At 32.4% G+C, this 21,682-nt stretch overlaps 1 long non-coding RNA gene across 2 annotated transcripts; it reads right to left on the bottom strand.

Annotated features, from left to right (window-relative positions):
• Window positions 1–13,168: 13,168 nt before the first annotated feature.
• LOC123882879 lies at window positions 13,169–15,167 on the bottom strand. Of its 2 annotated transcripts, none has more exons than XR_006800019.1 (3): window positions 14,797–15,167; window positions 13,934–14,114; window positions 13,169–13,728 (listed from the first exon to the last, which is right to left on the bottom strand). It is a non-coding gene; the product is annotated as an uncharacterized LOC123882879 (long non-coding RNA). The 2 variants fall into 2 exon arrangements; XR_006800018.1 differs by having other exon boundaries at window positions 13,934–14,092; window positions 14,797–15,165.
• Window positions 15,168–21,682: the final 6,515 nt, after the last annotated feature.

The raw sequence follows: 21,682 nt of genomic DNA, 5'->3' as shown, positions 1-21,682 counted from the left end.
TGAATTTAATTAAATATGGCCTGATGTGTTTAGGTGTTATTTAACCAGTTAGATGGAGTAGAGGTGGTAAATTTGTGAGAAAAGCATGATTAGAATTAAAATAGACTTTTAATTAATTTTAGTAATTTAATTAAGAAAGAAAAAATAAGAGAAAATAGTTTTAGGTGGAAAATAGAGTTTAGTAAGAGTTTTTAACAAAAATAAGGAAATCGCGTAAAAAAAACAATAATAAGGAAGTGAAGGGGATGCGGTGTGTAAGTGGTGGGATTAGTTTATGAATCTCACTAGAATGAGCTCAATTAAGTGTATTTAGATAGAAATGATTTATTTTAAATTGAGTTTATCTTATAGTAATAAAAGAAAAGTTGCTCAGTCCCCATGAGCTTAGCTCAATTGGTTGGGACATCAGCATTTTATATGCAGGAGCCAGGGTTCGAACCCTGGACACTCCACTTATCCATCTTTAAAGGTGGAATTTCAAGCCACTAGGCTACCTGACCAAAAAAAAAAAAAAAAAGAAAAGTTGCTCAACAAACTAAAATGACTTGGATCGTTATTTTACTCAACAAACTCAAATTAACAAACTTTGGATCGTTTATTCAAATTTATCTTAGCTACATTGATTTATACACTTCGTCAAGTGTTTCATTTTCAAAGTGAATGAAATTTTCGTCCGAGGGAAACTAAATATTATAAATAGAAATCAAACGAGAAGGACCGGTTCAGATAGGAAGAATTGGTGTTAACAATAACAACGAAAAAGATGAGGATATTTCACCTGCCAACGTTTATCAACGTTCCTTTTAGCATACTCAATCACTTGTTCAACATTAGACACATGTAGTGATGTAGACACTTAGGTGATCCGAACTAAAAAGTTTAGTAGGGTAGGAGAGTTCCATTTGGGTTCGGGAAAGTCTCACTTCTGGACATTATCCCCCTAGCGGTCCTACAGCTCTACTTCTCTATGAGCCTCAATTTCAATTAGAGTCATACCTTACCCAATTAGGACACAAAAATTCTCTCGTCGATTAAGATACCGCACCCAACCATGGTGACTAACCAACATCAGTGGCTGCGATATGATTAGCCGACGAATGACTATATGTGTCCATTTACACACGAAATGACAAAAACTAAACAAACTAAAGCAGAAGACTAAACTAACTCACCACCTGAAAGTTGTGAAGCCCCGATACTCCAAAAATGATGAAGTATCGTGTCCGATATGTACTCGATACTGATACTCGTTCGATACTCTCCGATACACGTATCGAAGAAGTATCGGAAATTAATATTATGTTTTTTTTAAAAAAAAATAACCGATACGTGTCGGATACTTCTTCGATACGCGTATCGGAAAAGTATGAGACAATTAATGCTCTTTGATGATGGAAACGTAGAAAATGAGACTGATACAATTCGTGTTTCCTCTTAAATATCGAATGTTAAAGTATGATGTTACCAACTATGTCTTTTTTGGGTAGTACATATTTTTTTTTATAAGCAAAGTGTTAGTATATTATATTGTTACGTTAGTTTTTCTCACTTGAACCCTGGATCTCCAACTTCTTAACCTTTAGCTCAACTAGCTTAACCAGTTGAGTTACCCATCTCACTCCCTTTTTTGGGTAGTACTTAACTTAAGATATATAATTGTCACTTGTTTGCTCAATTTGAGTAATTTGAATGTTAATTTTTCATCATTATCGATTTTAGTTATGTTTATATATTGTGCATATTTATATATATTTAATTTTAAATTTAATTTTTAAATAACTTATCGCACCCGTATCGTATCGAGAATTTTAAAAAATTTCCCGTATCGGTGTCGTATCGTATATGTATCATGTCACGTATAGGGGCTTCATAGCCTGAAAGTCTCCTTTTATAGCCATTGTGGCCGCATCAGTGGCCAATTAAAATTGGCCAATGACAGACCTTTGACTGATGCAGAAGACTTGACCACTGACTGGTCCGCTATTTAAGTAGCGGATGGCAATGACAAAATTTCTCAAAAAATTTTCATTATGACAGCGTTCGCTACTTAAATAGGGTGAAAATCTCCAAACTTAGGGGTAATCTTTTGCAGCAGCCCAAAAGCCTAGGGCCCAATCTAGTACTGGGCCTTGGCAACGTTTCATGACTATCATCAACCCATCATTGAAAACCTCCTTTCTTTCTTTTTTTGGTCAATAAAATTATAAAAACGTCCTCTTCTTCTTCTTTTTTTTCATAACTACTTTATTGAAGTTTAATTATGTATGAAATGCACTGATTTATTTTTATAAATGTCGATTTAACTTAAGCTTTTGTTTAAAAATTATTTAGCCACCGTTATTATAATAATGAGATTTTTCTTTGATTTAACTTAATTTGTAGTCGATTACTAAAATAAATCTTGATTAAAATAGTAAATAAGGAAAACTAATAGTTAAATGATTCATCGGTGCCATAACTGGTGGTCTAGTCCTATGATTTGTTTGGGCATGGTATGATTGTTTATGATTCTTTTTCTATGACTCTTTGTAAACTTTTGTAGGCTATCTTGGCACGTCTTGTGCTGCGGAGGTTGTTGTGGTAATATATCTCATTTTAGTTTCTTCAAAAAAAAAATGATTCATTGGTGATTGGTGTTGGACTCGATAGAGAAGACCACGGTTCAATCCACATCCCCTATTACTGTGATCAGGTGGGAGATGGAATCACCTGATGTCATAACTGACCTCAAAACTAGATTAGACGGTCCAGTGAACCGCTACGGGCGAAAAAAAGGTAAATAAGAAAGAAAAAAAAAAGGATATATGAAGGAGCCAACTAACTAGCATGCTAAATGTTCTTGAAGATCTTGCACGTGTCTTACAGCCTTAACAAAAGGGAAGATCCTAAACCTGTGTACTTAAAAATTAAAATTCTACAATAAAGTACAAAGTTTAACAACTCGATCGCATATTTATTTCTTGCACATGGTATGAATCATTGGGTTAACTCTTTTATATTGGTCCCCTCTTCCCTTGGTAACATGATTATTATCTCATAGGAAAAAAGTTCATTGCTTTATGGCTTAGCTCTCTAGGGTGATGCCATGAAAGATGAAACAGTAATAATGGATAGGTAGTGTACTAAAGGATAAAGAATTAAATGGGTCAAAAAGAGTAAGAGAGGATGGAGTAAGTAGCAAGAAAATGGAAGGATGCTAGGGAAGCCAACATAGAAAAATACTAATACTTCATCTATCTCATATTAGATTATTTGTTTGATCATTTCACATAGTTTAGGAAGAGTTTAATAATTAAAAACAAAAGAATGTAATTTTTTTTAATTGTCCTTAAAATAACTTCTTTTTTTAACGAACTAAAATGAATTCCATTAATAATAACAAGTCCTGCTCAGCACAAGGAGTGCAAACATCAAGCATGTCCTTAAAATAACTTACTTGTGTGAGTCGTAAAAATATAAATGATTAGAGAATACAGTTGTAAATATTGCTTGAAAGTTAAGTTTGTTAATTTGTATTTTGGAACAAATATTTTACTTTATTTGAGTGATTTATTTTAGAATAGGGGAAATATTGTATTTTAACAAACTTTTTTATGATACATTAGAAACCGAAAGAAAATGGGAAAGTAAATTTGGCTCGAGGACGAGCAACACTATTGATATGAAGAATAGAAATTAGAAGGAAAAAAAATTAGATCAATTCTTTTATCAAATAATCTAATAACTAGACTCAACATCTTAATTACAAACACGTGATAAAATGTGAGTTGAAATCTAGAATATATATATATATCAATATCTTTATAATTAACAACTAAATTCAAATCATATTTAAACAATATAAATACAAATTTTGGATAATATTTTTGTTGACCAACTAACATTTTTGGATTTTTTTTTTTTAAGGAACATTTTTGGAAATTGTTCTATGAAACTTTTGGATCCATATTTGGAAATTAAAGTTGGAAAATATAGTTTTGTTACATTATTTAGTGGACCTTATTTAGTGTATACACGTGGCATATAATTATATATTCCTTTTGGCATATATATTCTTCCATCCACACATATATATACCACGTGACATTTTCTTTATTTTTGATAGTTCAATTTTGGAATATATGGTCTCCATATGATAATGAACAAGGTCCCATCCCAGCTAACTTAGTTTAATTAAATTACCAATTTGACCTTTTTGTGTATTTTGAACCTACGACAATATATTTGATGTAGATTAGTCAGAATATAATTCTTATTTGTTGACTTCATGTCATTGACATTAATACCATTTTGATTCTTAAGGATTTTGTTGTTGGTGGTTGTCAATATTAATATGTTAAGTTTTCACTATCCCACTAGGAAATAATAATTTGAAATAGGACAATAATTTGAAAAGAGGAGAGGTGAATTATTAATTATGGAAAAAAGTTTATCTTCCTATAAATTATAATTGAGCTCCCTAGATTGTAAAATTGACTCTTGTTCTTCAAAGTTTTACATGATTTATAAATCTGTTTGGAGAATGGGTTTTGACTCGCTTAAGACAGTTAGTTTAATTCGGGAAGGTGTTTCTGCTCATCACTGTTTCACTAATGAAATTTTTAGTATTCGTCAACTCCTTGAGAGAGATTGGGAGGTTGTGGTTGATCATACACTTCGGAAAGGTAATGCGTGTGCATATGTTGACAAAGATGAGTGTTTTATCTGACTCGACTTTAGTGGAAATTTCTACTCCTCCTAGTGATCTTTCTATACCTCTACTCGCTGATGCGCAGGTGTAGTCTTTATCCGGGAGTAGTTTCTTGGTGTGTTTGTTTTTCTTTTATTTTTTCTTTTGTAACTAAAAATAATTTGTATATATTATTTTTATTTTGGGTTAAAATGAATATTGTAGAGATTAGTGGGTGATCATCCAATCAAATATTCTTTCTAAAGTATGATCATCCAATCAAATATTCTTTCTAAAGTTTTATTTTGGCTACATTTTAGCGTTCAAATTTGAATCACAAATTGAAAAATATTGTGTAATCTTAACTAAATGCTCTTCAAGAATTTTCTCTTTAGATATAATAGTTGCTTATTAAAAAAATAGTAGTTAATCTTCATGATAAGTTTTGTAGTATAATTTTTCTTTTTCCTTTTCCTAAAAATAGAGGGTCGAATATCTAGAAAAAAAAACTACTCCCTCCGTCCAATTTGATTGACACAATTGACCGATTCACGCATGTTGATGCAAAATTTTGATGATTAATATTTTTAATTGTATAATAGTAAAAATTATAAACATTTGATATTTTAAAAATGTTCATCGAGACGAATCAAACAACATCTTATATGCTAATATTTATTTTTGTTTATTAGTAGAAAAATAACGTCAAAGCAACGTGTGTGAATCAGGGGCGTCTCCAACTTTTTGGAGACCATGTGCATTATTAAAAATAGGTCCTAATAAAAGAAAAAATGTAAAAAGAAAATCAAAAGAATTATCATTGATTTAAATTACAAATAACATCGATAACACTAAAAAATAATCATTTTTTCACTACTATAAAAAATGTTTGATAAATAGGACAATCTCTATTATACTATAGTTTTATCCATTTGATAAAACTATAGTATAACAATTAGTTATAAAACGTCTAAAAAAATTATTCACAATAGAAAAATATCTTTTAGGATATTTTGTACTCCCTTCAATCTTATATATAAGAAAAATTTTGCTTTTTATGTTCATTGTAAAATGAATGTATCTAAATATAGTCTAGATACATTCATTTTACAATGAACCTAAAAAGCAAAATTTTTCTTATATATAGGACCGGAGACAGTAATTAATAAATCTCTCGTTTTAGAATAAAGATAATCTCAAATATCAGGACAACACAATCTCTCATTTAAAAGGCTATAATCCCTAATTTTATAGCTCTCATTTATTAATACTACTACCTATAATTTTTTTTAGAGGCCCCTATTTTTTATGGGGCCTTAGGCATTGCACATGTGGCACATGTGGTGTAGACGCCACTGGTGTGAATAGTGCACAACAGTAAACGTTGTCAATCAAATTGGGACGAAGGAAGTAGTAAATAAATTTCTTGTAGTTTCAGCGTCCTATTGTAAGTAATATAAACCGTCTGATTTTAGAATTGACGGTTGATATTTTAATGCATAAAATTGTACGTAACATTAAAAATGTTCGATCTCAATAATCAACAGCCGAAATCTATTACAGTCAGGGGCGTCTCCGAGTTTTAGGAGACTCTGTGCAAAATATAAAAATGGCCCCTTAATAAAAAAAAATATAATTTTAAAAAAAATTGTTGATTTAAATTGCATATAATATAAAAAAAAAATCATTCTTATAAACATATAAATTATCAATATTAAATCAATTGCATTAAATTAAATGGAACAAAATACAAAATAATTATCTTTGTATATAACGTCAAAAAGGAACATCCTAATCTAAGATCAAATTGTATGCAAAGATTAAAATGGACTAGAACTATATTTACGATTATAGATAATTAATCTATTGATACATATGATATTTTATGAACATTAACAATATATAACTATTATTTTAGTGCCTAAAAATTAATCTATTAATATACATTTGATATTTTATAGGTATAAATAATATATAAGTAATATTATAGGACCTCAAAATTTTGAGTTGAGACCCTCAAAATTTTGAGGCCCGATGCCATCGCACACATCGCACATGTGTGCGATACGCCTCTGATTACAGTGAAAAATTGCATCAAAGCCTATAAGTGAGAATTCATATCCAAAAAACTACACCTTAATCATGCAAGGAGCAGAAATATAATTATCTACATAAACTAAATTGTGAAAAATGTAAAGCAAATATTATTTTATGGAATATTAAATCAAGGAAGGGCATTTTGGCTTTAAATTTTTTGGCTTTTCAGGAAAGAAAAAAAAAAACTTATGAGAAGCAAATTTCATTTTGGCTTTTAAAATAGTATTTACTAAGAGTACTATACTGTTAATATATATATGCTGTATATTGAAAATTTAAAATCCTGCCATCCCCACTTTCAAATTTTGATCGAGTTAGCTGCAAATGAGTTGTCTTTGATATGTGTTCCTAAATAAGGGGGTATACCTTTGTCAGTTAGATACCACATAAGGCACTGAATTCCATTCATATAAATTAATCAATGTCTGGTGAGACAACTTTTCCTATAAAAAATTATGTAAAACAAACAAAGAGTTTGCATAAGGACCCTACCAACCTGGCCTGATTCAATTCAATCATTTAATAATATATACTAGTGCTAGTATGTTGCAATATGGTGCATGTGGACAGCAGTAGATTGCATACTACTCCACCACAAGTCCACAATTGCCTCTTAACCTATAATCCAAGAAAACCATCACTCACCGCTGACCATCCCTTTCCTTATAGGACCTTTGTTCTTCCTACTTTAGGGTCCCTCTCTATACCATTTTGAATGTGTCACTCACTCCATCTTATGTTCTACTTTCCCAATACCTACCTATGAATCACATAAACTATCATAAGACATAGCCTATGTTTGGTTGAGCGTTAGAAGGCTTAAAACGTACGTTTTCCAGCCCAAACGTGATTTAACCTGTTGTAATGTTGTTTGGGTATTTAAAATAAAATTGCTTTTTATCCTCTAGAATTGCGTTTGACCGAAGCTGGAAATCAAAGCTTCTGCGTCAGTTGGAATCAATTTTAGAATATAACTTTCAGTAGGAATTGTAACTTCCCCCTATTGCCCTTTATTATATATACTCATGTCATGATTAAAAATGCAAGCATGGATAAAAAACGTCCACACATACTACTTTTTTTTTTTTTGATAATCAAAATTTTATTATAAGGAGTACAAAGGGGTACTCAAACCCTTACAACAAAAAACACTAAATTAAGTGCTCATAATACATGACATAGGATTTAAACACCAAAAAGGAAAATGAATACAAGTCTTACGCCCATACCGACTAGTGAACCACAACCAAGAATGAAGTTTAATTGTCTCCAATAATGACGAAACATCCGGAATATTGCCCTTAAAAATTACTTTATTGCGAAGATTCCAAATATTCCAAGTGGTTGCCAACCATACCAAGTACCGAACACGACCTTTGTCTTTCATTTTGAACAAATCACCAAATAAAAGAAAATGATCTCTACCTTCGACTCCGGTTTGTAACGATGTCCCTAACCAAGATAAAACTTTGTTCCATACTCCCTTACTAAAAGGACATGAAAAGAAAAGATGATTTTCGTCCTCAGCTTGTTGAAAACAAAAGACGCATGATAATTCATGATGATTAGTCAAAATACCACGATGATGAAGAGCTGTTCTAGTTGGTAATCTATTTAATAATAACCTCCAACCGAAAACATTTACTTTCGAAGGAACATCCGACTTCCAAAGGCGCTGAATGGCCTCGAGCACAAGAGCATCTTGAAGTTGTACCTGCCGCAGGTCTAATAAATACGTGTAACAAGATTTAACCGTGAACAATCCATTCGAATCCGGAATCCAGCGCCACTGATCGTGATTATTGTTGTGGAGGGAAAAACCATCGAACAGACCTTGTAATTCAGTAAGCTGCCGAGCTTCGTTCACACTCAATGATTCAGACCAATTCCACCTCCATAATGGCACTAAACCATTTCCTCGCAGACGTTCAGAAACCTTAACATTCTTGATCGCTTCTTTAGCATACAAATCAGGAAAAAGATCACAAAAAGCCTGGTTTTCGTACCATTTAAATTGCCAAAATCCAATGTTATTACCGTTACCAACGCAACAACTAATATTGGATTTAAACCAATTATCACTCATCCCACGCCCGAGACTAATAATATCACGCCACCACAAAGAGGAGTGAGCACTAGGCGTAATATCAAGACCACTCAGCAATAGAGAAGGTAGGTGACCATAACGGTAACGAAGCAAGTCAGCCCAAATTGCATTGTCGTGATTCAAAAAACGCCACTTCCACTTGCTAAGCAAAGCCAAATTAAAGAGTTCGAGATTTTTTACCCCTAAACTACCTTTCTCCTTAGGTAAACAAATTTGATCCCATTTAACCCAGCATACCTTTCTCTCCTCTGCACCACCACCCCACAAAAAGTTCCGCTGAATTTTCTCGATACTTTTTAGCACACAACAAGGAGCCCTGAAAAAAGAGAAAAAATAAAGAGGTATACTAGCCAAAACAGAATTGATCAGAGTGATGCGACCACCGAATGACAAATGACGGCTATGCCAAGAATTCAAACGTTTAGTCATAACCTCAACAACAGGTTTCCAAGTCTCTCTCCTTCGTGGATTAGCTCCTACCGGTATTCCCAAAATTTTAAAGGGAATTGTCGCCGTATTACAAGCTAAAAAAGAGGCCCCAGCTTCAAGAAGGCTTGCACCCACATTGATACCGTAGAGTTTACTCTTCACAAAATTAATTTTTAAACCGGACACCAGTTCAAAACCTCTAAGCATAGACTTAATAGTCCAAAAATTCTCCCAACTGCCTTCTCCCATTATAATGGTATCATCCGCGAATTGTAACAATTGGAAGTGAAGATTGACATTTACCTTAAAGCCTCTAAACCTGCCTACATCAACAGCTTTCTTCATCATACTTGCCAAGCCTTCTGCGATAATAAGAAATAAGAACGGAGATAATGGATCACCCTGACGTAAACCTCTTCCCACTGTAAAATCTTCAGTAGGACTGCCGTTAACCAATATGGACATTGAACTTTTGAAGATACATGCTCGCATCCATTTTAACCAACCTTCTGAGAAACCCATTTTAGACATCATGCGGTCCAAAAAACCCCAGTTAACTGTATCGTAAGCGCGTTCAAAATCAACTTTGAACAACAAACAATTATCTTTCCTACGTTTGGCGAGATCGATGACTTCATTAAGAACCAACACCCCATCTAAAATCTGACGTTGTGGTAGAAAAGCCGATTGACAAGAGGAGATCAATTTTCCCAACACCTTTTTCAAACGATTCGCCAAATTTTTTGAAAGAATTTTATACAAGCTCCCGATCAAACAAATAGGGCGGTAATCAAAAAGATCCTGCGGATGATCCTTCTTCGGAATAAGTGTATTAAAGAAGTATTTTTTGTTTATTAGTATAATAAATAGCCCATTTTTTAATATAATTATTATATTTAATTGCATTTTTGTCCTTATCTTTATTTTAGATTTTAAGTTGGTCTATTATCTTTTAAAAATTTCATGTTGGTCTCTTATCTTTTCTTCCATTGCATTATTTTATCTTTTCTTCTGTTACATTAGTTAGTCCTCCCGTCAAATTTTAGGTTTCAATTTGATCCCTTATGTTTTAATTTTGTTTTTTTAATTAAAAGAAAATGACATTGAACATGACTAAGACCAAACTTAAGGGACCAATTTGAAACTTTTAACTTGAAACTTAAAGAAAAGATAAGGGACCAACTTGAAACTTTTAAAAGATAAGAGACTAAAAATATAATTAAGCCTGATTATTATCATATTTTATTGAATTTTTTAATAATCTTTTAATTATTTATTAAATTTAAATAGTTATATATATAATATAATACAAGTAAAACCCATCTTGGTAATTGCACATCCAAAAGCAATTTTAATTCAAACTACCCAAATAACATCAAATGTTGAGAATCACTTGCACATAAAAAAATATTACGTGTTCAATAACAATAAATATTTATATATAATACATTTAAAATAATAAATATCATTTAGCAAAAAAAAAAAAAGAAATATCAGATTTTTTTTGGGTACACTATCAGATTTTATTGATTTTTTTTTTACTAATCTTTGATTTATTTTATTAAATTAAATTTAAATAACTATCTAGTATAATATAAATGAATTATATAGTTTTAATTTATTTTTTTTGACAAAAATATATTTTTAACTTTTAATAACAATTAAAACCCATTTTGGTCATTACACATCTAAAAGTAATTTTGATCCAAACTATCCAAACAACATAAATTGATAAAAATCACTTTTACATAAAGTTATCCAAACATAAATCCATTCTACTCAACTCACTTTTAACCAAAATCAATTCTGTCAAACTCAATTCTACCAAACTCAATTCTAAGCAACACTAAACCATAATCTTTGACTAAATATATTTAATCTCAATAAAATTTTAACATTTTGTTTGTAGCCCATAGAAAATTTTCTTTCTAACTTTTAATCCCTAAAAAATTACTACACAAAAAACGAACTCAGGATGCGGTTATTCTAGATGTTGCGTTAGGTCTTATTTGGCAATCTCAGGTTTTTCTGAAGGTGTTCATCTTCGGGTGACGACTCTTGCGAGACAGGTTACCCACCAGAGCCAACCTGGTCTCTCGAGGCATTTTATCTCCGGAGGTTTATTCTTGTGTATCTGGTTGTGGAGAGGCCGAGCCAGCTCAGTATTTGTTCCTCTCATGCAGTACTTTCGGTTCTATTTGGGCTCTTGTCAGTTGTTGAATTGACTCTTTTTTGGTGCATGCTCAGACCCTGTCACATCACTTCGTTCAGTTTACTTCTTCAGCAGGCGGTCTTCGGGCACGGCGTTCCTTCATGCAACTCATATGAATAGCTTGTGTGTGGGTTGTGTGGACAGAAAGGAACCACAAATTGTTCAGAGGCTCATCGACTTTCATTACATCACTTGTTGGACAAGATCAAAACTTTTTCTTATAGGTGGTTGAAAGCGACGAGTAGTATTTTAGCTTTGAACTGCCATAGCTGGTGGTCTAGTCATATGCTTTGTTTGGGCCTTGTATTTCTCTTTGGTTTTGTATTTTGACTCTCTTGTAAGTTGTAACTTATCATAGTCTTCTTGGGCACGTGCTGAGGAGACTTTTTGTTCTTTTTTCTTATATATATATAAGAAAACGAACTCAATTCAATTTATAGGTTTAAATTGTTACTTTTATCTTAAGATTTTGACTTTTGAAAAGGTTATATTTAATTCATCACATGTTAAAAAAATTAAATTTTTGTGGAACAACTTTTTATAATATAAATATGACTCCAAAAATCATTCAAAAATTTAATAGTTGAGGCATATTGAACCATGAAGAGAGTTTAGTCATGAATTGTATGCAGTGCTCTTATCACATTGTCCAAAGAAAAAAATACTTTGAGACTCTAAAGCCGGAAGAATTAATGTGAAGTTGTTTACCTTGGAGATGACAAAATGGTTTAGGGTATGAAGCTAGTTCCTCTTATGATGTTGTTCACAACTATGAGTTTCTTTTGCTAAATGTGAGGCATGATCCCGAACTTAAGCAAATTTGGTTAACAATAAATATAATTTGTTGGATTATGACACTACAATTGAGCATGTAATAATGGAGATTTCGCATGATACAAATATAATAGGTAGGGGTACCAAAGTATGTGGTTTATACATATTATTGCTCATGCATCATTAGCTAGTCAAGACTCGTATGGTATAGCTGAACTATGGGATTCTAGGTTGGTGCATGGTTGTGGCATGAATTTAGTTGGACTAGATAAATAGGGTTTGCTAGGTGATGAAATTAAAGTGAAAATTTTGGAGACTGACAATGACTTGGAGTCTATTTCAAAGCATGTTATTGAGTTTTGGAAGGTTAGACAGCTAAGGGTTTCTGGTGTGTGAAGATGTGGTGGAACAAACTTAATATGAGGTGGAGTCTTTCACTAGTGGGACTAAAAGAAGACAATCACTACAACATTTTTGCTTTTCAACAACAGTTAAAAATTGTAGCCTAAACTATGAAAAATGTTGCCTATCTCTTTAGGCGACAGTTTTCAACTGTTTTGTAAGCGAGCGTTACCTATTGTCTTAGGTAACAGTTTTTTTGCTTTTTGGGCACACTATTTAAAACTGTCGCCTAAGTTGCGGGGAAAAGGGAACAGTTTTACAACGAATCTAAGGCAACGATTTCTACATGTTGCCATTGATGTTAACAGTCTGGACCCGTTGCCTAAACATTAAACTAAGGGAACAATTTTTGAGTGTAGCCAAAACTTAAATGCAACGGTTTTTAACGGTATCAATATAATATAGACAACATTTTTATTTTAGATATTTTTTGTCTGTAAAATTAAATGGCAAAGTTCTAATACTAATTAAACATTTCTTCAGTAATGTTTAATCCATTATTTTACAAATAGAATCATAATCACAATTAAATTTCAAACAATATCTTACAAAGTCTTTACAAGATATAAGTGTCTCACCCAAGCACTATATGATCAAAGACTAACATCCTAAATGTGTTACATTCTGACAAAACATTAAGCAACCATATCCTAACTAGGACACACCATTAGAAGGATATTATGGCTGCCTAGCCCTAAGAACCATTTATAAAACCATAAATAAGGCATAGAAAGAGACTAAGGCTCCCACAAACTTCCATGAGTCAATATTCGAGAATATCAACTTCACAACATTAGAACTGTTACCACGGCATCATGACAGCAAAATCTGCACCACACCAGAAGAAACTTTCGACTAAATTTTTATGAAAAAATTGAAGTGTCACAAAGGGGTTGGTGGTCTTCCCTCATCATCGAGTAGAATTAGCTTTTGTATATTCTTCTAGTTCTACTGATATTTATGTAGCTCCATCTCCTCATCAAGTAGAGAAGCAACTCTTACCTATTCTCCTAGTTCTACCAAAATTTATGTTGCTCTCTGAAAATCATTTCAAAATCAAATGTTAGCAATTAAATCAACCTCTGACCGAAAAAAAACAACATAAATGGGATAGTATAATAAGAGTATGCACATATGCCTTACATATATCTTACAATGTAAGCCATAAAATTCTTTATTCAAAGCTTTTCAAATATGCATTTTAAAGTCCAAGACAAAATGAAATAGAATTGTTAAGGCATACCTCACACTATTGATATGAGTATTGCAAATGAAATTTGTACTCACACGAGTCACACATGTCTTGCTACAACACTAGTCTTCTCATGTTCCTTGTTTTGGGAAAGCCAATTTCCAGAAGAACCACTACTTGAAGAATGCTCTCTTTCCACAATCATCGTCTCTTAAATTACAGGAATTAAAAGCTAAATAAGTTAAAAGCAAAAGGATCAATACTATGTAAAAGATATCACAGCCCCAACAAGAACTAATTCATAAATTAAAATATTAAAAACTGAATACCTATATCCGAACTAAATTATTAAAATTAATGCATAAGAATGTCCTTAAAGTAAAGACTTCGGAAATTAACTACTCTACCTAGATAAAGAGTTAGTTAACTCATCTTTGGCATGTTTATTTTCAATAAAAAATAAAAATATAACCATTCAGTACAGAAGTTCATCATAGAATTATTTTATACCACACCAAACTAGAGGCATATATGAACATCAACTATCTATCAGAGGATGAGGTCCAATAAAGTGTGCTAAGTTTTCAAAAAATCCAATTTGCTTAGATTTGCATATCATTTATCACTATCCATTTTAACACGCATATGAAAGGGTGTCTATGTTGTTTCAACAACATGAGCAACATCAACTCTCTACAATATAAAGGTCATCGCCTACACACAAATCATGATACCATTTTCTTTTTACCTACAAAACAAATCATAAAACCTTGTTCTTACTAACATAATAATAAACCTTCAACAAGAATAAGACACATACTACATAAATACATAAATTTTGATATGTCAATTATTTCTATAACCAGAAACAAAACATAAAAAAATCAGAGTGGGTAAAGGGAAACTGAACTAACCTTTGAATATAGAAGGGTCAAGTGCGAAACTGAGTTGTTGCATGCGTGGTCTCAAATCTTCGAAGGCAACATGAGCCGAACGGTAAGGATGTTGCAAATTGGAAGCTGCAGTGGGAAGTTCTTGACGGCACTACAATCGGAAGGGTTCACGATGACAGGGGAATCGGCAGCGTTCGCGAAATCAGAACTCGCTGTCGTTCTCTGTCTCGACAACGATTTTAGTCCCGATGAAGGGTTCTCACCGCGCCGCCTCTCGTGGTTTCATCTCGAAGCTTCTCTCAATGTCAATCTGAAAAGGGGTTAGGGTTTTCCAATTGGCAAAAAAGGTTTTCTCGTTTTTGTTTTTGAACCGGGAGATACTAACATAAAAATAAAAAATAATTCATAAATCAATTTTATTTTAATTAATATTAATATTAATATTAAAAAAAAAAATTGTATGTTTTGGTTCTCTCCAATGATTTAACCAATACATTAGGTTCAAGTGGTGTTAACGAGCTCCCTTATGATAAACTAATCAAGAGAATTCAAGTTTAATTTTTTGTTTTATATTCACATCTTAATCAAGGTTATTTTTATAATGAAGAACAAATATATTAAATATACAATAAAAATAAAATTTGCAATTTTGCTTTGATTGTTATAATAAACTAGTTTAAAGACTCGTGCATTCGCACGGGTCTACTAATTTTTATTAGATATTTGAGTTTATCATTATATTAATGTGTTGAGTTTATCATTATACTTGAGAGGGAAACCAATTGAGTCAAAAAAGTGAAAGAGGGAAGCCACCGCAAAACAATTTATGTGTTGAATTTTAATTGTAACAATTGATAAATGTAGCCTTTTATTAAAAGTAGTGTAACTGTTCAAAACTGTTCCTAGAGATGGTTAAGGGAACAGTTATCGCCTATTGCCAAAACAATGTCAAAGCGACGCTTGAAAACCGTTCCCAGTAAGATTTTAGGGAACAATTCTCTCATGTTGCGAAAACTTATCTGGTAATAGTCATAAATTGTTGCCTATACCATTTTTAGAGTACAGTTTACACGGGTTGCAAAAAACAGTGTTGCTAGAAGCAAGAAATGTTGTAGTGAATCAACAACGACTCCAAGCTATCTAATGAAAGATAGGGGAATGATAGATATTGTTGCACCAAAGTGGCATGACTATGAAGACCTTGTGCGTTATGTTTCAATTTAGGCTAAAAAGTGCAAGAAGAGGCATATTTTATAATACCTCAAAAGCCAAATGTAGTTAGATACAAGAAAAATATTAAGAGTACAAAACATATTTTGATGGTCGAAGAACAGAAAGATACACTCTAGAGGCGAGAGAGGTTATGGTGCAACTTGTAGAGCTACTTAAAAAGCGTAGTGTAGTTGGATGCAAGTTCTTCAAAATGGTGGAAGACACTTTTCGAGGGTTGATGAGGTAAAAGTCAAGCTTGTAGGACTACCAGTGGTAGTTGGACGCAAGTGTTAATTAATGCCTTAATTAGATCAAGGTTCAACCAAGGTTTTGACTTGATTACTACTGATGGAGAGAGCAACAAGGTGATTGACCGGAGAGTTGCTCTTGACCCCAAACGTAGTCAATTTGGGCCAAATTGAATAAACAATTTTGGTGTGTTTATTATTCTTCTATTCTCTTTATCTTATGTTGGAACAAAATTGAGATTTATAAATTCCTCAATCACTATTAAAGGTTTTGATGATAACAAAGTATTAAATGTACAATTGGAGGTACTAAAATTTGATTTCAAATATGCAGAATTATGTTGAAGATAAGCTCTGAAGACATGTCAGAAGATGACCATTCAGAAGTTCTGAAATCTCAGAGGATATCAACGTTCAGAAGATGTAAGCTTCAGAAGTTGAAAGTTCAGAAGTTGAAAGTTTAGAAGATGATAAACCTCTGCACAGATCTCTGATCTTTTTGAAGACTGGGTTTATTAGTTTGAATCATTGAGTCAACACGTTTATCAAAGACGAAAGCGACTATACAAATGGTTCATGATAGGTTTCTTACACAATCCCTAGTCTTAAGGAAGTAACGTGATGGTTCTGAACTTCTTTGCTGAGAAAGAAAATTGTTTCTGCATCAAGACAAAGTTGTGGAAACTCTTGTTCACTTTTGGATAGCAATTCAAATTCATGTCAAGACAAGTTAGCTCAGACCAAGCTGACAATCTTATCTTCATCAACGGTCAAATGCAACATCTCTATTTTATTTCCTTATATATACAAGACGAATTGCATCTCTGCATAACTTACGTGCACACAATCGATTTGATAGAACTCTGCACAAAGACTTAAAGCTCTGAAGCTCTGAATCTATCATATTCTGATATTTGATCAAACACTTTGTAACTTATCATACTTATGTTTGTTTAAGTCTTAGGTGTATTTCTATACTTTCATTTATAAACCTTGTGTTTATTAGAAGTCCCTTCTTTAGGTAACTTGAGCATTTGAGCTGTAGGAAGTCTCTTGTTAGTTTTAACTTGAGTAGGTGGTTGTAATCTTTGTGATTATTTTAGTGAAACTCTCTTGGAAGTGCAAGAGGACTGGATTACTCTCGATTTGTGAGAGGAACCCGTATAAATTCTCGTGTGTTCTTCTTTCCTCTCTATCTCCTTTCCTTGTGCTTTAGTTTTATCCGTTGTTAACTCGAAAAAGTTTTAAAACACTAAAACACAATTCAACCCCCTGCTTGTGTTTTTCCACCTTCATCTTATTCTTTTGATTGTTTGAATGATTTTATTTTACACATAATTATTAGACTAACGGTAAATTGCAGTTTTGGTCCCCCACGTTTCCTAATTGTGCGATTTTGGTCCCCGTAATTTCAAACGAGCGATTTTGGTCCCCCACGTTTCATAATTGTGCGATTTTGATCCCCACATTTGCCCCATTTTGCATTTTTTGGTCCATGTTAACTATTTAGACCAAAAAATTGTTGATATGGAATTTTTTGATACATGTTTAAATTATATTGGACAACCTTATAATATTTTTTTTTTACAACCGGCAATGCATCTAGCGTCATCATATTATGTAAGACTCAGGTAACCCTTCTTTGATTTTTTTTTTTTTAAATATACTGTATAATTTTTTTTTTATAGGTTGTCCAATATAATTAAGACATGTGTCAAAAAAATCCATGTCAATAGTTTTTTGGTCAAAATAGTCAACAGAGACTAAGAAATGCAAAAGAGGACAAATGTGGGGGATCAAAATCGCTAGTTTGAAACTAGGGAAACCAAAATCGCACAATTAAGAAACATGAGGACCAAATTCGCTCATTTGAAACAAAAGGGGACAAATTTAAATCGCACAATTAGAAAATATGAGGGACTAAAACTACAATTTAACCTTAAATTAATTACTATTTGATTTGTTTTGACTAACATTATTATTTGTTTAATTCTTTGTTTTCGATGGTGTTGAACAAGAGTTTAAATTTAAAAGTTATAAGCTCGTAAGAAAAGTTACTCATATCAAACATTAATATTTTAGTTATACAAACGTATAAGTTAGAAGCTCCAAATTTTATCTTGCAAAAAAAGTGAGTGTTACTTCTTTCTATCCCGTATAATGATCATCAAAGTTATGTAATATACACATTTATGAGTACAATTAGAGGTGTTTGATAAAAATTAGGCAAATAATAGTTAGGCAATAATCAACCTGAAAAGGTAATTGGATGGTGCAATATGAACAACTGCTATTAAACACTTGATAATTCCGTTGCTATTGTTTGACTTCTCATTATATATGTGGGTTCCCTTTTATTTCCACAATCGGTAGTGGTAAAATCCTCTTCTAATAAAGTAGTTCTATTTCTATCATCATAATTCAAATACTAAACACTTAATTGAACTTTAGTTTAGTGATAAATATATAATTATTGTAAAACTCAAACTCAAAAGAAAGTGATCGAGTTTAAATGCTTCAATGAATTGTTATTTCTGTCTTGATTGAGATGATATTTTATTAAACTATTTATATTTTTCCATCTTCAAATTCGTAGAGTCTTATTGTCCTAATAATTAGAAAATTAAGATAGTGGGAAATGACCTTTTTAATTGACAAATCTCTGACAATTTCAAGTTTAATAGAAATATCCGTACCTGATCTAACATGTTGATCAGAAAGGTTGAGGTCGGTCCGTTGAGCAAGCTTTCACACCGAAGGGGGGGTTTGTACCTGCAGGTGCTCCGATGCCTAAGTCAGCAAGAGAACAAGAGATACAAAAGAAGAGAGAGAGTAGAGTGAATAATGATTCAGAATACCTGGCTCTCCTGTCTAGGAGAGCTTATATAGTGCCCCCGGCGCTGGGCCAAAGGTTGGTCTACTGAGCCGGGATAACCGGCCCAATAGACTCAACTGCCAAGATAGTCCCTGTATCGTAGGGGAGGCCGTTATTTTGCCTCTATCTTGGTTGGAGCCGTTCCGCTATTCGCGGGTAAGGGATAAGCTCCGTGACGGATATGGTTGGGTGAATGAGCACGTGCTAAACGTGCTGCTTAGCTGTTAAGCTATGACGGAGTGGATCAACATGCATGGATAGATGAGCACGTGTTTAACGTGCTGCCTATCCGTTATGTCGAGCAGGACACGTCATTGGCTGACGTGTCGGGGAAGTCTCCCCTTATTGGGCTGTGCCCCAAATATCGGGCAGAAGTGATTGGGCCAGCTCTTGGCCCAGTCCAGAACAGTACCGTAGTTTGACATGTCATGAAATTGCTAAAGATTAATTGACTTGTGTAAATTATTTATAATTGGTGTGAAAGAAATATGAGTACTTATTGACTTGCTAACTCTAGTATTTTGGTGCATCATTTAAATTTGTTTGTATTGGAGATTCATCGTAGTGAACTACAAAAACTTATCTTTAATGATAATCCTAGAGCTTGCATATCTCAAAATGTCAACTTAATTTTATAAGTTTTATTTTTTCTGGCCTCTATTGTACCAAAAAAAAATTAAGATGATTAAAATTACTCAAACTACTAACCATTCAAATTGTACTTTGTTAATTAGTTTATATTCACTTTATTAACCGATAAAATCACCCTAAAGTTATGCTTTTTGTCCATTATTATAAAGTGATGTCTTTAACCTAAAAAAAAAAAAAGTGATGTCTTTATATAGTTCCAAAGTGTACTCCTAATCATATGACATTTATTTATATCATTTCTTTCGATTTATTTTTCTTCTGTTTTTCAATACTAGTAAGTCACTTCTCAAAATTGAAAGCATGGTCTTTATTTATACACAGAAATATATACTAAGGATTAATTAAATCCGTTGCTTTTTTCCTAAACTACTACTAACTTAAAACATAGACCCTATTATAGCTGCTATTAACTTACTGTAATTGATGAACATTTATTATTGTTTAGCAAGTCAATTAATCATAAATAATATGAGATCATGTGGGATGAGTGATTGATGATGTATCAGAATCAAGGCATGGCAATAAAACCTATATTCATGGGAATCCGCCCAAACTCTGCCCACTTTGACGGGGAAAATCCGAGTTGACTGAGTTTGGATTCGGGTTTGGGAGGGGTAATGGGGACATTGATACCCACCCCGAACCCGCCCCGCTGATACTAAAATTAGATTTTACCTATTTTACATTAGAAACTCTTAAAACAATCTCTTAAATTACATTCATATTTTTATTTTTATTTTTAATTTGAGTATTAAACAAACAATTTTCTCTATTTCTTTTTTTTATTTAAAAAAATATTGTTGAAACAAAATAATTTTGGACATTTAACTTCTTTCTTTTTTTAAAAAAAATACTAAAATACAATCCAAATTCATGTGGAAAAAGGCATACCGGGGATACCTGAACCCCGTCGGGATATCCGATCCCAGTTGGGTATGGGTTTGAGGTTATACATTTTATCCCCGCTCGAAATTGAGATGAGTTTGGGAAAACCCGAACTTTTGTGGGTTTGGGGAGGACAATATCAGTTCTCAACCCGCCCCATTCCATGCTTTTATCAAGATCTTGACACGTGGCATACCTTGTATGTTACCTATAAATCATTTTCTTAAGATGGCCAACAAGACCTTCCAAAAGAAACTAGAAAAGCAACTAGGCAACTTCCACTAAACTGAAAATTAAACAAAGTTTGGTAATTATCCTCCCATTGACAACACCACCAACTCATAAATCTAGTTTGGTGTAAATATATTTTTTCTCTTGAATCTATCTATATCTATAATTCATACTAATAGTAAATGCAAACCTCATGTGTTATATACTATGACATTTGATATTTGTTTGCTTCTTTTACAAGAAAATTATATATGATCTTTTTACATAGAAAATTTTAATTTTGAATATTTAGAAAATAATATACTATTAACAAGTTTATATTAATATCATTGTTAATCAAATTAACTACTAATCTTAATGCACAAAAGCAATTCGAACAATCATATCTAAATATGTACGAGTCTACGTATAAATATGAATTCTATTAATTCAAATAATTATATAATCGTTGATTGAATCCTAAAATTAGAATTCAATAAAACATGTTACGTGAGTTTAGCTTAGTTGACAAACGTTGCATTATATACATGTAGGAAGTCGGGGTTCGAACTTGGTTATCTCACTTATAACTTATCCATCTTAAGGGTGAAATTTCTAGTCACCAGACTATTTGACCAAAAAAAATATTGAATAAAACATTTTACCTTATATATTAGTTCACATCTGCAACGCGTTAGGTAGCATAAATCAACTTTTTATCAACTAAACATCGTTGCAAATTTATAACCGACTCATTTTTATAACTTTTTTAAATAAAAGAAAAACAATTTTTAAATAACTAACTTACTAATTACACCTATATTAT

This window comes from Trifolium pratense, linkage group LG5, assembly GCF_020283565.1.
Source record: "Trifolium pratense cultivar HEN17-A07 linkage group LG5, ARS_RC_1.1, whole genome shotgun sequence".
NCBI lineage: Eukaryota > Viridiplantae > Streptophyta > Magnoliopsida > Fabales > Fabaceae > Trifolium > Trifolium pratense.
This window is presented reverse-complemented; position numbering and strand designations above follow the sequence as displayed.